Source organism: Lithobates pipiens, unplaced genomic scaffold (assembly GCF_037356315.1).
Source record: "Lithobates pipiens isolate NorthernLeopardFrog02 unplaced genomic scaffold, aLitPip1_a1.2 Scaffold_19, whole genome shotgun sequence".
In the NCBI taxonomy this organism is placed as follows: domain Eukaryota; kingdom Metazoa; phylum Chordata; class Amphibia; order Anura; family Ranidae; genus Lithobates; species Lithobates pipiens.
The window spans coordinates 175403951-175421992 of NW_027507764.1; the positions used below are offsets into that span (position 1 = coordinate 175403951).

The 18042-nt window shown below is 40.0% G+C and overlaps 1 protein-coding gene and 1 pseudogene across 2 annotated transcripts in view; one reads left to right on the forward strand and one right to left on the reverse strand.

Annotated features, from left to right (window-relative positions):
• ZNRF2 (zinc and ring finger 2) overlaps positions 1-6593 on the forward strand; it is a 162525-nt gene extending 155932 nt beyond the window's left edge. For both annotated transcript variants that reach the window (XM_077491495.1, XM_077491494.1), the window contains one exon: positions 1-6593. This exon is cut by the window's left edge and continues 2175 nt beyond it. The gene's annotated coding sequence lies outside the window, so the exon portion shown is untranslated.
• A 4261-nt stretch (positions 6594-10854) lies between these two features.
• Positions 10855-10973, reverse strand: LOC143998525 (5S ribosomal RNA; annotated as a pseudogene).
• Positions 10974-18042: the final 7069 nt, after the last annotated feature.

An 18042-nucleotide genomic window follows, 5' to 3' on the forward strand; every position in this document is an offset into this window, starting at 1 on the left:
TGCGCAATAAGGATGGTCCCCGCTGTCTCTGGGATCCATGTGTTTCCCAGCAGGCAGTGGGGGACCTTCGGAAAGGGGTGTAGATTCTTCGGAAAGGGGCGTACCTTCTGCAGAATCTACGCCGGAAGTGGGTGCAGATACCTGTACTGTACAAGTACCTGCACCCCCCTCCCCCCTGAAAGGTGCCAATTGTGGCGCCGGAGGGGGGGGGGGGGGTTCCAATGAGCGGAAGGTCCACTTTAGGGTGGACCTCTGCTTTAATGGAAATTTTGATCAAATTTACTGCCACATCTTTTATAAAACCACTGACTTACAATGAATACAATTTAACCACTTTTTAATGGAAATCTCTAATCTGCAGCATTAGTTATATTTACTGTACATGGTGGCAGGTGATAATTTAATAAAAAACTAGAGAAAGGGAAGCTGAATTGCCAAGAACAATTTGCATTTCAAATATTATTCTATAGTATAGGTTTAAAAGAAAAATGACACCAGTCAGATTGTTAAGGGCAATAACTTAATTTTTCCTCCACCCCTTTGTGTTGAGGTTGATGCACTTAGACAAATTTGTTTTTCAGAGCTTCAAAACGTGGCCAAGGAAAATTTCTGATGTTCAATTTTTAAATGTAGTTTCCTGTAAATATTTTTTTAAAAGGCTAAAAATAGGCATGACATCCTAATTTAAATTTTATTAAAAAATACATTGATCTGTTTTCAATTTAGCATTGCAAATTTATGTACAAGCCAAATGCCCAAAGTGGGTTTTACTAAAATCCTGGCAACAACAAAAATAACATCACCTATAGTTTGACTATGCAGATGTTAAAAGCTTATCCCTGATTGGTTGCTGTTGGTTACAGAGGTTGTTTTTTTTTTTTTTTTGTTACACCTTTAAATTAACTTGGTTACAATGGTGTGATGACTGGGGCAATTTGTTATATAGTGTAATCCTGATCCACCCCCCTGATGACACTGCAGGCTGTCCGAGGTTTGACTAGATTATTACAATATAGTAGTAGTCCTCTGTTATGTCATCAATAAAGATCAGGTCAGTGCCATTGACCTACTCCAACCTGCTATAATGTACAATTACTTCAGGTGTCCCTTTTTATGAGAAATAAATACTAGGGGGGACTTGAACAACTTGGTACCATATCAGTAATTGGTTTTCGAGCAAAAAAAAGCAAGCCGTAATCTATATAAAGTCAGGTTATGAGCACTATTTTTTTTTTTTTTTGTTTTTAAGTTGTGAATTACAACAATCCTGCAGTGAAGGTCACAAATTTATTTGCCTCCTTTAAAGTTTTGCAGGCATTTGTGAATGGGTGAAGGTTCTCTGTTGTATACAACTGTGTTGTGTATAAGTCTGGTTGTGTCCAAAATCTGCAGAAGCAGAATGCTTTCCAAAAAAATCCATTTCTAGATAGCTCTTTCCTTATTTATGACTGACGTTTGTATTTTCATTGGAGTTCAATCTTATTGCTTTCAGCTGAAAAACAAAATGTTCCGTCTTTGTTTACTAAACAGTCTATTGCCAGTGGAGTAGCTGCTAATTGACGTAATGGCATCAGCCATTAAAAAGCAGCGGTTCCATTATACCGATTTCATTGTGTTACGGCTTTCCCAATCCTGTGTGTGTCACCAGCAGTTCTCGGCAGCCTGCTGTTCTGTGTTGGAGCTGTATTGTTTTTTGTGTACCAGCAAATGAAGCAAAGTGATTCTTATAAAATCCATTCTCATTCACTGACCAGTACACCTGCTTAAAGATCGATCCGCAATATTAATCTATCTCTATAAGCTATTTAAACTAAAGATTATATTTTTGAATTTAAATACTGTCATCGAGAGCAGTGATCGCTGTCATGTGTTGAAGCCCCCCCCCCCCCAGTTAGAATCTCACTCCCTAGGACACACTTAACCCCTTCACTGCCAGTGTCATTTACACAGTAATCAGTGCATTTTTATAGCGCTGATCGCTGTATAAATGACAATGGTCCCAAAATAGTGTCAAATGTGTCTGCCATAATGTCGCAGTCACGATAAAAATCGCTATTACTAACAAAAATATAAATAATAAAAATGCCATAAAACTATACCCTTTTGTAAATGCTATAAATTTTGTGCAAACCAATCAATATGCGCTTATTGCGATTTTACCAAAAATATGTAGAAAACATCAGCCTAAACTGAGGGATTTTTTTTTTATATATATATATTTTTTTGGGGGATATTTATTATAGCAAAAAGTAAAAAAATTTTTTTTTTAATTCCTCCCTTCCCAGCAGCACACATTTTGCCTTCAATTCACTCCCCCACTGGTCTGTTTAGCCATCGTGCGTGAAGAAAGAAAATCCTGTGTAAAGCTGGCCATACACCTATAGATTATCTGCAGATTTTCTATGGTTGGATAAAAAAAGTGGGAGATTCCTCCATCCACACAGTTTAGCGAACATTGAGAAATCTGTTGCACTTTTTCCATCTAACCATAGAAAATCTACAGATAATCTATAGCTGTATGGTCATCTTTAGCTCTAAGTCATGCCTTGGAGCTTGCACAGCACTGGAGACTCTGCCCCACCCCATGTGACAGCACTGGGACAATCCTCCATCAGTGATAGCACACGGGAGAAAGGCAAGCCACATGCTTCCAAATACCTGGGACTGCTGAGTATTTCTCTTTTACACTCGATGGCCTACTGGTGCACTGAAGGGAAAGTGAATATGTGCTGCTGAGGAGGTTTTGGTCCCTTGCCCTGCATGAGCAAAGCACGGGTCATAATTTGCTTTAATGGGCTCACAACTTCTGGTACAGGAGCTATCCAGATGTTTGGCTTGGGTTCTGAATGTCCCATCATTTTTTTTTATTTTTGAAGAATGCATTTTTATTGGGTTAAGGCTACAATGATGTAAGTGCAAAAGGTGCCAACAGTCAACACTCAAAAGTAAGTCACAATGTTACATAAATGTTTTGGATGTTGCTATAGAGCAGTGATGGCGAACCTTGGCACCCCAGATGTTTTGGAACTAAATTTCCCATGATGCTCTACTACACTGCAGAGTGCATGAGCATCATGGGAAGTGTAGTTCCAAAACACCTGAGGTATCAAGGTTCACCATCACTGCTATAGAGTAACCAGCTAAACTAGACCTCGTAAATAGTGTCGTGTGAGAGGTTGATGAACCATTAGAAAGTGTTAGGACCTCCACTCTTCAGGCTCTCTTACCTTTTCTCAGGTTGCCACACCTATTTCTATGAATGCCAGTTCAAAAAACATCATGGCCAAGCCTGGATTGGCCACTTTGGTAAATAACAGGCTGATGTGACAACGATGGTGTCAAGTGTGCCCAGCTTTATCACTACTGTTTGTTCCACCACAATATATAGACATTCTGCACCTGGCCTGCAGCTTTTTAATTTGTGGAAAGTCAAAGCTGTTTAGAAATGCTCCAGTGCCCTTGGACTAAGCTACATTTGGTCACGTGTAAATTACCTAATTCTTTGCAATATCTCAAAGATCTGCATTTGCTGGCACATTTCTAGTAAGACTTGTGACTTCGTTCCCTTAGATACAGAGATATGACCATAGCACTGGCTCGGATAACAAAGATTACAGCTTCCAATGTATCTGATGTGCTTACAGAAATTAGATATATGAAAACTACTGCCTTAATAGTTAGACTAATAAAACAACGTGCTTTTATTTGTGAAATCGTTTTCTAATGGAAGTGTAATAAACTAGCAATTAGATTTGAGATCTTAGAGAAGTCTTTTGCTTAAATCTTACAATACTTTAATGCAATAATTTCTTGCCTTGCAGCTATAGAAGTATAAAATGGCAGTTTAAATACATCATTGCTTTGTAATGATGTGGCTTTGGTCAATTTAACCGCTGACAATGCCGAGCCATATATTTGCCTCTAAGCCATCTAGTTTCATAGTGCCACGGCTTGGTAAAAGGAGAGATTTTTTTTTTTTTACATTACTAGTAAACTGTTGACCCAGAGGCCCTGGTATACATATTGTAAATATGAAGGCTTCATTGTTTCCTATCATTTTCTATTTTTCCTTATTTCCATACAGGGATGACCATAGAAATGTTAGTCAAAGCAAAGTGAAATATCCTATTTACCTGGAAGCCCTCTCTTCCTTAGTGCACCAAAGTCTGACCATAACAATACAGTGGTTCTAATAAGAGAGGTGTTCAAGCATTGATTGAAGCATGCAATTATTTTGGGACCTCCAAAATGTGCTCCTGAATAGACTTTAAATAATATAGATTTAACAATCTACATACCCCAAACGTGTTTTTTTTTTACCCCATTTAGGGTCACAATTTTTGGAAATGGAGTACCGTAAACGGTGACTTATGGTAAGAGGGTTGCACCAGATTTCACCAGCAGGTGGCATGCTTTTGCAATCTTGAAATGATAAATCTGAGTTTATAAAACCAAAAAACTATAAGGGTGGGAAATTTAACACAGAATTTTGGCAGATTTCATGGGGCTGCATTAAGCAATCTTTGGAATGATAGATTGAATGACAATTGAAAGTAGAATATTTTTTAGCAAAACATATATATCCACATTTTATAATCTCAAGGGGGATATTCGACATCTCCAAGTCATTTTGTCCATTGTAAACTGCTAAATGTGACCTGGTAATAAAAAAAAATACAGTTAAGGATGGGAAATAGACATACTGCAAAGCATGCATAGTGCATGCAATATGAAAACTGCCATCTTGTATCGATTCTCCTTTATTACCCTTCTTCAAACTTCCAGTAAAACTTTTAAAAGCCATAGAAGCAATACATATCCCTGATTCATCTTTAGAAAGACATTTTGTCAAAGTTATGAATGTGCATCCACTGCTTTGAACAAGAGCAAGAATTATGAATTGCCCCTTCCATTCTCTCCCCAAGGGTTTTTTTTAATCCACTTGCTCTTCTAATTGATATTCACTATAGTGCTCTTTCAGTGCGTTGGCAACATAGGGCTGTTGCTGTTAATTTTTTTTTGGGGGGGGGGGTTGGGGGTTCTTCTCTTTTCAGTTTTCAATACCACCCCAATGGCACACTGCAACCTATGTAATATAAAAGATGTGCTGCCTTTCAGCATGCTGGAAAAAGTGTGTTTTTTTGGGGGGATAATGGACATGTGTTAAGCACCCATTAAAAATAACTGGGCACTTTCAACGCAACGTGAATGGGGCCTTAGTTTAGGCTGGATTCACACACCTATGCATCCCCCTTTACGTTTTTATGTTGTATTTACAGGTTTTAAAACATGTCCATACTAATTAACGTGTTGCAATGCACTTTATATTGAACGTCCAATGCACATCATAACACACTGTTACGATGTGCATTTTAACACATTTTAAACATGCTTTTTGACTAATTTTCATTGTTTTGAATGGAAAATGCATAAAGTAAGGCTAGGTTTCACACCATTGCATTTTTCTTTTAACATATTAGTCCAAACAATTAGCAAAGTCTGCTGGACTGAATCACCCCCTACGTTCTTATATCATTTAAGGACTCCAGGGGTGAGATTGTTCTGCTGTAGTTTTCTAGCTTTGTTCTCATCTTTTTTTTGGGTATCTTTTATTCCAGCTGCTTTCAACATAATATAAAATAAGTGGATAAAAAAAACAGAGAGAGTGGGATATACTCCTAGTGATGGCAGTGTGTGGAGATGTCTGCGTCAGGAGTACCTGAGAGATTACTGAAACCTTGTCATTAAAACAAAATATTAACTGGGTATACCCGCAAAAGAAGAGACTGAAAACCTACCGTTTGCACTTTGTGCCACCAGAACGCTACTTAGTTCAAAAGAAATGCTCTGCTAAAGTCTGCTGGGAAACTGACTTTTCTGGTGGTGTGGCTGTTCTGTGTCCCCCACAGCACTCACTGGTTCCTCCTACTGACTTCTAAATTGCTACTGTGCCCTGTATTGATGTGGAGTTTGATGGGAAGGTCCACTGAGCGCTGCAGGGAACCAAGGAGATCTACACCCCCGAAGTGTCTGTTCCCCAGCTGACCTCTGTAAATAATTTTTCCTTAAACAGAGCAAGTATTCAACTCCTTCTTTTGCAAGAACCAATATTTCAGACTTTTTTTTTTAGTTTTGAAGGGTTAATTCACCTTTTCTCAAAAAACTGCCAGGTCAGGTGTTGATAAAATGTCTATTGCGTCTTGCACAGAGCAATCTCTACAAATGTTTTTTTTTTTCCTTGATAAAAGTTCCTTGAGGTACTGCAATTTAAATGGTGAAATGCTGGTTTCTTTCATCACTTATGAAGAACAGGCACACTTTACAACTCAGGGATGAAAGGGTTAATGCAGTTGTGTGTCCTTTGTGTTACAATTTTTGAATAAATTCAACACCATAATGTTGCAGCTATGCAATTTTTTTTCTGTTTTTAGAATAAATGTTACTTTTTTTTTAAAGTGGTAAATTCATTTTAATTTACGGGTAATCAATATCAGCCTTTATGGTACACAAAGTATGCTGTAACTAATGTGTTGTAAAGATGCTATTGTTGTAAGTGAATACAGTGGAAGTAAAGGAAACCTGTTTACCAAAAATCTGAGTTTGTTCATGGAAATTCTGATGCGTTTTTCTGTAAATCTCATGTCTGTATTGCTTTTTAATTCGATGCAAGTGTGTGCAAAGCCACATTTACTCACATAGAGTGGGGAAGGGACTGCTGTCTGGCCTGTTTTTTCACTTCCTATTCTGAAGACGCAACAAGGAGAGAAAAACGCCTCTAGGTTGTCTAATTGGAAGATATCACCAGAACATAAGGTGAGAGCATGACTATAAAACTTTGTCTTTCCTGGTGACCATGAGAAAACCAGAGACAGAATCTCTCCAGTGCTGACGTAGACATGATAGGTGTTCTAATCCTCCCATACTCTAAAACAGGGGTCTCTGCGCTTTTCAGAACAAGGCCCACGTTTTAATATATTACAAATATGTGTGGGCCAAAAAAGGAGGGTCCCACCCCCTTACATCTATGTGTCCCCAGCAAAGTCCCTCCTTAACTTCCAGGGTACAGTGCAGCAGGACAGTGGCTGGGTGGATGGACATAGGGAGTTTGGTCCTCCTGTAAATACTGGAGATGGGGCAACCCATCATTAACTACTAGGTTCTAACAACCAACTATGGCAGAGGGAGGGGGAAATCTGTGCTGGGGACTGGGGGGGCATGAGGGTCATGACTAGCTGGTTGGTAGTAGATGTACTGGTCTCTGTCCAATGCACAGACCAACACACCACTTCTAGCAAGGTGGGGCATTTTTCATGACCAATTAAAATTCTGTAGTGGGCAGGAAGTGGCCCTCAGTCCATAGTTTGGAGACACTTGCACTAGAACAAAAAATTTTTTTTTCTTGGTTAATAGAAAAGTATGACAGTTCTGTTCAAAGAGGTTAGCAATAATTATTAGTGTTCCAAGACCCCTTTCACACTGAGGTGGTTTTCAGGCGCTTTAGCGCTAGAAATAGCCTTGCAAAGTGTCTGAAAACTGCCTCCCATCCATTGCAGTGTGTCTTTTCACACTGGGGTGGTGCACTTGTGGGACGTTATGAAAAGTCCTGCAAGCAGCATCTTTGGGGTGGGTTGGGTTGGGAGCGCTGTATTTAGCACTCTCAAAAATGCCCTGCCCACTTTAATGAATTAGCAGCGCTTCCAAAGCGCCTCAAAACTGGACTTTACCCTTTTTATTGGGTAAAAAGCACCCTGCTAGCAGGTGAAAAGCGCGCCGCTAAAATGACGCAAAAGCAGGCTGCACTCAGTGTGAAAGTAACCTAACTCTAGCCCTACTCCTGAACGCTAACATGGGATTTTGGACACAAATATTCCTGCACTACTTTGGTGATACTTGAGTGCCAGAGAGTGTACAGCATCAAAGTCGCATTCCATAATTAGAACTATCATACTTTCCTAATAGCCAAAAAAAGCAAAACGTGCTGGAAAACACATCAAGCACAACCTGCATATGTGAACCTAGCCTTCTATCCACACAGGTAGCTCAAAAATATAGGACTATCAAACGAAGGGGATGAGAAGATCACATTAGTATAGTTACTGTGTCAAACTATGAATGCGGGTATCTTTCCAACCCCATGCACTGACCCAGAAATTTGTACATCCAAAAGACCCAATACCCATACACAAGCAAAGTAACTTGGTATATGTGTAATGATGCATGCAAAGACCTTTACATCAGTAGGAGGACAAACTCTGGCAAACAGAACTCTGCAGGTTTCCTACACCTTAACCACTTCAGCTCCTGTACCTGAACCTGAGCATTTTTTACATTTCCACCATGGGCCAATTGGGCAATACATTACATAAAGCTGGACTAAAAGTCTGCAATACTTAATTTACCTCTAATGATCAGACACCAGCAAGGTTCTTTCCCAGCGTAGCACTTTTCACTCTTCAGTCATCTTGATTGGCTGGCACAGGATGATGTAACTCCTACGCATGCAGAGGAGTTCAGTCATCCCAGCGCACAAGCACTGTCAGCATACAGTTTAAAGAAGACTGCGAGCAGGCAGGTGGGTTTCTTTTATTGCAGAAGAGACATTCATGTCTCTTCTGCAATAAACAACCAGCCTGCTTGCAAGGTTTTAAAGTCCTGCTTTAAGATAAGTAATACATACATTGGATTTGGGAACAAATTAGGCTTTTTGTAATACTGAGCTGTAAATAATATTTTATTTTCTATGTAGTTTATAAAAAATTTTTTTTTTTACTATTATGAAAAATGGTAAGTAAAAAAAAGTTGAAATTTACTGTGAATATAATGTACACATTTTATTCTATAATTTGTCTTGTTTAAAATTACACTAAAATGCTTCTTGTGCAGAGTGTGGCAAAGTTATTTGCAGATGAAAAATAGGTGATTTTTATTGAACACTGGCAAAAAAAAAAAAAACAATGAAAACTGTAAAAAGAAATTAAAATATTAGGGGGGAAAAAATATGAGCAAGTAACATTTTACACAGATGTGGCTGCATTTTGACAGCCGCTCCTGCAGTGTAATACAAAACAATTCCTGGCTGTCAAACACAGTTAGGGTGCTATGGGGGCTCTTCAGTCCACCAGTCAAACTTGCAGAAGGGAGCCACCAGGATCAAAACTGTAACTGAAAGACAAGCCACCATGTTCAGTCAGATCACCATAGGGAAACCCATAAACACCAAAGTCTATAGAGTGATGCTCAGATGAGTCTGAACCTACAAAACAATGTCCAGCAAAGCCCAGTAAGCTCAGAACCCACTGAGTGGAGCTTAACACAGTACCTGGTAATAAAGCAATGCCCATTGGAGACCAATACTAAAAAACACAAAACTAGGTGCCCTCAAGATTCCCAGAAGAGTATAAAAGTCTCCCAAAAAGGTCAGGGGCTGAGGGATTTCTGCAGATGCATGGAGGAACATATCGGGTTCAGAACCTAGCTCATACAAAAAAAAAAAAGTCTCATGAAGAGGACATGTTATAATACATACAGCCAATTCTTATACCCTTCTTGCAGCAGATATGGTTACCAGAAAAAAATAGTTTCCTTGTCAAAAAAAGGACCAAGGGACTAAGTTGTATCAGGCCAAAAAAGGCTGTTTTGTAATGCCGACAAAACTAAATTCAAGTCCCAAGGGTTCAGGGGTTACCTAACCGTGTTACCCCCTGAATAAGTTACGAACCAAAGAATGCAAAGCAAGAGGTCATTGTTTAAATAATACAGATAAGGCCGAGACCTGTCCTTAGAAAGCACTCAAGCCCAGCTTTATTTCTCACCTCATCTGCAGAAAGTCGAGGACTCTACCTTTGACCTATTTCCTGGGGTGCAGCTCCTGGTTTCACACCAGGAGACATGTTTCCCAGACTTCATAATATAATTATGGAGGCCGGCGCCCTTGCATTAACCAAGATAGAAAACCACTGAACCTGACAGCCCACGTTTCTTCAGAGTGTGGGTCTCAATAGCCAAACTGTTAGATTTAGCATTTGTAAAGTAGGGTGGAACTCTGGCCCTTGTGAGGGGTGGTCTGGCCATGATGGTAGGGTCCATGGGTCCCCTACTGCCATCTTTATAATCTCTGCATACCAAGATTTCCTGGGCCCCGCTGGGGATCACAATAATCAACGACTTCCCTTCCTGCTTGATCCTGCAAAGAAGTCATGGACACAGGCAGAATAGGAGGGGATGCATAAATCGGTGAGAACCAATTCCACAGGAATATCAAGGCATCTGTTCCGCATGCTAGCAGATCCTTTGTTCTTGACACAAAGTTGTCGATTTCTTTGTTGAATCCTAGGCGCAAACAGATGTCTGGGATCCCCCATCTTTGATATATTGACAGGAAGATATCGGGGTGAAGGAAACAATTTTCCCAGGAGCAACTAATGGCAACTCAAGTAGCCCGCCTGCCAATTTTCTATTCCTAGAATGAAGACTGAGGATAGGCAAAGTACATTGTTTTCTGGTCAAGATAGGATATGATTCATCTTTCTCTTGGCCTCAACTTCTTGTGCCCCCTCTGTGATTAATATAGGCCATTGCTGTGGTAATGACAGATTGATTCCTGACAGGACAATACTGTAAACTGAACGTTCAGGCCCAAATGCTCTGCCTGAATTTCTAAAATGTTAATTGGGCAAGGTAATTTCTGATCTGAGCCACTTCTCTTGGACAGTTGCCTCTTTCAGGACTGTTCCCCAACCTAAACAAAAAAGGTTTGCATATGTTGTTACTATTTCCCAGGTAACTGAAGGAAGGATTTTCCCCTTTGTAGATTTTTTTGGGATATTAACCATAAACTGAGGCTCCGACGCACCCAGCCTACAGCACCTGGTATTTCCAGGTGGTCTTTCATTCGGGCACTAACCAGGCCCGACCCTGCTTAGCCTCCAAGATCAGATGAGATTGGGCGCCATCAGGGTGATGTGGCCGTAGGTTTTGGAGTCCTTCTCCATCGTTGATTCCTCCAGTTGTACTCCCCCTAGTATGTACGATGCATGCATATTCTTTGCCCCCAAGTGCATAACTTTACATTTATCAACATTACACCGCATCTGCCACATAGTTGCCCAATTAGACAGTGCATCGAGGTTGGTTTGTAAATTGGTGAAATCCTGTATGGAAGTTTTTCCACTGCATAGCTTAGTGTCATCTGCAAAGACAGAAATGTTACTTTTAATCCCAGACCCAATATCATTTATAAATATATTAAAAAGTAAAGGTCCCAACACTGAACCTTGGGGTACACCACGGATAACCCTAGACCATTCAGAGTAAGAATCATTAACCACTACTCTCTAAACTCTGTCTTTTAGCCAGTTTTCTAACTATTTACAAACTGATATTTCCAAGCCTGTATATTTACCTTACACATGAGCCATGTGTGGGGAACTGTGTCAAACACTTTTGCAAAATCCAAGTATACCACGTCCAGAGCCACCCCTCTGTCCAAGGTTTTACTTACCTGCTCATAAAAATAAATCAGGTTTGTTTGATAACTTCTGTCTTTCATGAATCCATGCTATCTGTTGCTTAAAATATTTTTTTCCCCGCAAGAACTCGTCTATGTGGTCTTTTATTAAACTCTCCATTATCTTCCTGACTATAGAAGTTAAACTAACGGGTCTATAGTTACTTGGTAAACACTTTGTTCCCTTTTTAAATATAGGCACCACATTGGCCCTGCGCCAATCCAGTACTATTCCCGTCATAGTCCCTAAAAATTAGATACAATGGCGTTGTAATTAGAGAGAGCTCAATTCTTTTAGCATCAGTGGGTGGATGCCATCTGGTCCAGGTGCTGTATCCACCTTTATTCTATCTAAATATTTCTGGACCATATCCCTTTTGAGCCATTGTGGATCATTTCGGGCAGGGCATGCTCCTTTGAATACACAGAGCTGAAGAAATTATTTCATAAATTTGCCTTCTCTTTGACTCTAGATTATTTTGTAAGGGGCCTACATGCTCAGACCTGACCTTTTTACTATTAATATATTTGAAGAATTTTTTGGGGTTTGTTCTACTATTTTTTGAATTCTGTCATTCGTTTTGTGTGTTTTTTCCTCCTTGATTTACTTTTTACATATTCTGTTAATTCTTTGTAACAGCACTAGTGTTCCTTCACAATATACAATCTGATTGTATATTGTGTATTTAGTGAGAAGGGTGATCACTAATTGCATTTCATTTAAAAAATGTGCAGCTGGGAGTGGGTGGGTGGATGATGCAGGGTGTGTGCTAATGAGGTCAGCTAGTCTACTCCTTCCTGTGTCATAACCAATAGTCTAATCAGGAAGTAAGACATTACGAATGGAATACATCTGGAAACATGGATGAGGACAAGTAAAGTAAGTATGTAAAATGAATGGAAAGCGTTTGAAAAAAAGTATATGCTATATTGGTACATAGGGGAGCTGGAATTTAGAAAAAAAAAAGTGAACAAGGGTGAACTTAGCCTTAATTGACAGGACTAATCTGTGTACTACATGAGCACATACTGTAACCAGTCTGTGGGAGTCAGAATTGTTAGTTGGTAGGGAATCAAATACTTATTTTACTCACTGAGCTGCAACTCAATTTATAACATTTGTATTGTGTTTTTTCTGGATTTTTGGTTGATATTCTGTCTCTATCATTTAAAATACACCTATGCTAAAAATTATAGCTCCTTCATTTCTTTGTGAGTGAGCAAACTTACAAAATCTGCAGGGAATCAAATCATTATTTTCACTACTTTATATAAGCGGTAGGTATACAAGCCTACTTTATACTTCTACACTAACCTGATCTGTTCTTGGAGCTGCAACCTGGTACTTCTGGGCTTGGGGTACCTTAAAGGATAACGTCACTTTTTACAAAAAAAAAATAATCAATGCACATGTTCTTGCAGGTAAAAAATTGTGCTTTTTTTTTTTGTTTTGCAGCCTGTAAAGTAATTGCACCAGCGATCAGCAGATTGCTGGTGCCATGCAGGTCTCCTCCAGATCTGTTAAGAGTATCTGTGTACCCATACATCCCATACTGGGAGGCAGATACAATCTGACAGGAAGAATCAAAGAACTACCACGGCACTCCACAGCAGTGTGGTAGTTCACTGAGAACTACAAGCTGACAGCTTCATGTAGTTCATGATGCGGCCGAGTGGGTGCCGATTTAAAAAAGTAATGGCTAGTAAGGGGACACAACCAAATGGCCTTTTCATAGTAGGGATGATTTTCTTTGTGAGCTAAAAGCAAAGCACACAAACTGTGCCAACGTGATTGGTGGCCATGGTGAAAGGTGGATGTTGTGTTAAAAAAAAAAAAAAAACATTACTTATTGTAACACACCTTTTTAAATTTTAAGGGATGGGTTTGTAAATGAGGAAGTACTTTATGAACTGAACATAATTACTGTTGATCTGCAATAATGACTCATCTAATTTAAATCCCACGCCGTTATCTCCAATGATCCTTATCATTCAGCTTCCTCAATGCTGGATGACTTCTCTATGCCCGGGGCTCTGATTGCAAGTCTAAAGAAGGAGCAGATAGCAGGGCTGAACAGGTATCTCTAATCAGGCCCCTAGCCAAAAATATAATTTGCATTGGCCTTGTGTGGGAGAATGTCCTCTTCATGGGGGTACTGGGGAGGGGTGCAGTACAGAATATGTAAAAAGTAAATCAAGGACGAAAACACAAAACGAATGACAGATTGCAAAAAATAGTAGAACAAACCCCAAAAAATTCTTCACATATATCAATAGTAAAAAGGTCAGGTCTGAGCATGTAGGCCCTTTACAAAATAATCTAGAGTCAAAGAGAAGGCACATTTATTAAATACTTTCTTTAGCTCTGCATATACAAAGGAGCTATGCAATTACCAATTCTGTATTTTAAAAATATTTTCAGTGTGCTCCAGAGAGAGGTCAGGGTATAGAGGAAGCATAATGAGAGTATTGCCACAGCATGTGTACAGCCCCAGCTGCTTAAGCTAAAGGAGGTAGCAGTTGGGGGCAGTAAAATCACGGCTTAACTGCAGGGAACCCCCCTCCTCTGCAACTAGTGTGAATGAGCCTAAAAAATAAAATTTTAATCTTCCACAAAAATCTATATTTTTCTAACATTCATCTACTCAGTTTAATGGAAATTGATTCTAATGTCACATGCAAAAATTTGACCATACAAAAAAAAAAAAGGAAGGGCGAGTAAAGCCGCAGAAACCACAGGCTGGTATTTCACAACAACATTTCAAAAGGCTGCAGTCTGTATAAAATAATGCCTTTATTACTGGAACCAGACAAAAAAAGGAACCATAAATGACAGGTGACACACCATCTCTGCATGTCCCAAGATAGATTTGACTGTATGCATGTTTTTTGTTGCTTGCCATCAATTTGGATGAATCTTGTAATTGTAAAGTATTATGAACGCTGCCATTTCTGACCTGAAAATTTGAAAATGACAAAACGTGGCTATACGGCAACCTGAAATGATGTCAGCACCAAAACCAAAAGTGATGAGGAGGAAGTGCTTTAGCTTTCCAACAGAGGTGGTGAGAAATCACAACTGATTAACGCCTGATGCCATTTTAAATACTGATATAATGATGAGCGAGATTTCTGGTTTAAAATTGTGAGTGGCATTTTTAAATAAATTGAATGTGAACTGGTTTTCTGTACCATTGGGGGTTGTTTCTTTTTCTTTAAACTTGTGGTGAATATTGAGCCTGATGGAGAAGTGATATGATGACAAGAGTTCCTAAAGTGGAGATGTGATTACACATTTGGGTCATGAATGTGGGTGGCATATAGTTCTAGTAAATGATGTCTTGAAGGGAGAAGGACTAAACGAGCACCAAGTGGTGACTGGAGGAGTTTTATATAAGGAAGTGCAGCACTTTTCTTTTCACTTATTAATAGACTCTGTTTGAGGACTATTTTGGATGTGATGCTTGCACAATTTTTCACTTTCTACTGTTGTATTTTGATCATAGCACCATTGTGAACTTCAGCAAGCAGCACAGTAGTGACAATACTGGTGAAAATCTGGTGAGTCTAGGAATCGGAGTCATCAAAGCCCAACACTGCAAGTATACAGCTATGAGGCTAGTTAAGTGTTATTCTGCACCTGGCTTCCTCATTCCAAAGTTCCACAATTGTCATGGTCACCTGGCCCTACCACTCACATGCCAGTTGTGATACTTTGCATCCCACTCTTCTGTTTTCCTTGGTGCTCAGGAACCTGGTATCTAATTAAAATATGTAAAGGATTCTAGACCTTGAGCTGCTGGCTTGGAATAAAAACATTGGTCATATGAAGTGTCATATTTAACTGTCAAAAATACATTTTGTCTTTTTTACTTTTTTTTTTATTAAATTGTCTATCAGTTACACATGATCTGAAAAAAATAATGGTCAGAGAGACATAAATCACTGGTATTGTCTGCTGTAATGTCTGCCCAAATAAAACACAATAACCAGATTTGAAACCAAAAACCTTTGAAATATCACCCCATGCCATGGCTGTATATGCTATTCGTTTTTGGTAAAATTCAGGGAAAGGGAAAAAGGAGGGGGTCAAAAATGATGACTGCACTTCGACCTCTTTCACACTGAGGCGCCTGAAAAACTCCTCGCCTGCAGCCCCAATGTGAAAGCCTGAATGCTTTCACACTGGAGTGGTGCGCTTGTAGGACATTAGAAAAAGTCCTGCAAGCAGCATCTCCACCGCCCCTCCCCATTGAAATTTGGCAGCGGCGCTACACAGGAGTTTTTAACCGCTTCTAGGGGGTTAAAAGCACGCCGCTAGCAAGTGGTAGGAGTCTGAATAGCGACCTTCATTTACAGGCAACTGTTTTTTTATTTATTTTACTTGACACGTTCATTACAGGCTAAATGCAATGCAAAGTCATCTTTATGTTTGTAGCTGTGTCATATCTTTAAATAAAAAAGAAAAAAAAGAAAAAAGCACCCTGCTCCCACCTGAATAGCGGTGCCAAAGTGAGCAAAAACGACTGGTGCTTTAGCGCTACCTCCCCCCTCCACCCAGTGTGAAAGGGCTCTTACTCTCAAAGTATATTGTGTTAAAGTGGCTCTAAAGGCAGAAAGTTTTTTTTATCTTAATGCATTAAGATAAAAAAAAACTCTGTGCAGCAGCCCCCCTCAACACATACTGGGCCCTATCTCTATCCAGCGATGTTGCACGAGAGTCAGGAAGTCCAGGGACTCTCCCGCCTAATTGGCTGAGTTAACAATCAAAGTCAGTGAGCAAATGAGGAGAGAGAGGGGTTGGGGTCGAGCCGTGGCCCCATGACTGAATGGACACAGAGCAGCAGCTTGGCTTGGGTGCCCCCCATCTCAAGCTGCTTGCTGTGGGGGCATGCGGCAGGAGAGAGGGGCCAGAATCAGGCGAGAGGTCTGAGATGAGGAGGATATGGGCTGTTCTGTGCAAGACCACTGCCAAGAGCAGGTAAGTATAACATGTTATTTAAAAAAAAAAACAAGACTTTAAAGCAGAGTTCTACCCATTTTTTCATGTTCCTTGCAAGATAATGCCGACCCCCAGACAAGTCTGTAATGGCAATATTTTTTTTTACATTTTTATTTCTAAATACCTTATTTTTCTCTGCAGTCAGCACTTCCTGTCCTTCCCACCTAGACAATTTCGTCATTAGATGATTCCCTAGGCCTCTTGGGATATCGGCATCATCTCTCCCAAAAGTCCTAGGGTTGCCTAATAATGAAATCTCTCAGTATTTCGAGACAGGAAGTTCTGTGTTGATTGACAGGTTGCCGTAACAACAGGGCGGGAAATTCCGGAGACGTGGCCATTGTAAGCAATGCAGTGCACCGTGGAGTGTCATAACTGTGTAGCTGTGAGCCAGCTGACCGGAAACTCGGAAGCAAATAGGAATGGGCTTCAGATGCCAACATCTTCAATGGTCGCTGCCTGCCTACCAGGATCCTGTGAGTAATGGCATATTTAAATTTAAGAAGGATTACGCTTACAACAGTATCCTCATTTTATGTACAATTAGCGAGAAGCACTGAGGTGCTTTTTGGAAAAAATTGTCAAGATGACTGGAGCTCTGCTTTAACCACTTACTGACCATCCTCCGCAGTTTTGCTGTGGCTGTTTGAAGGAGGATATCGTTGTTATAGCAGCAGCTAGCTGCCATAACCCCGGTATCCTCGTCTTCAGCGGGTGGTCCGCTACAAGATAAGTTGTCTCGGATTCATCGCAAGATCACTTTTATCAGTGGCGGGAGAGGGGACCCCCACTTCCCGCTACAATCTGGTGCCCTCCACCGCTTACCGGAGCCGTCGGCAGCGGCGGAGGCGATCGCATGTTGTGTTCTATCAGGTATGGAGATGAGTGAGGGGAACATGGCCCCCAACCCTCTACATACAATTGCTGGGCGGAAGCAACGTCAAAAAAAACGTCACTTCCGCCCACAGCTCTTAAAAGGGCCATTTTTTTTTTAAATAAAATTTTTTTTTAAATTAAATTTTTTTTTTAATTATTGCATTTTAGTCTAAATATGAGATCAGAGGTCTTTTTGATCCCAGATCTCATTAAGAGATCCCGTCAGCCTTTTTTCTATTACAAGGTATGTTTACACCCCCTCTGTAACTTAAAGCTTCAAAAAACACTTACATTCCCTGCATGCCGGAAATGCTAACTTTAACACTGGTTGTGCTCTCAACCAAACTTTCAAACCATCCAATGGCTGGTTTCATAACTGATCACATGTGCAGAATTATGGCAGTTGAAGAATTAGAGGCCAAGATGGCAGCTTCCTTGACTGAAAATTATAGAAGGGTTTACTTCCACTTTAAAACATGCAATCTGTAGAATGTTTTAAACGTCGCCTATGAAGATTTTTAAGGGTAAAAGTTTGTTGCCATTCCACGAGCGGCGCAATTCTGAAACATGACATGTTGGGTATTAATTTACTCGGCGTAACATTATCTTTCACAATATAAAAAAATTGGCCTAATTTTACTGTTGTCTTATTTTTTTT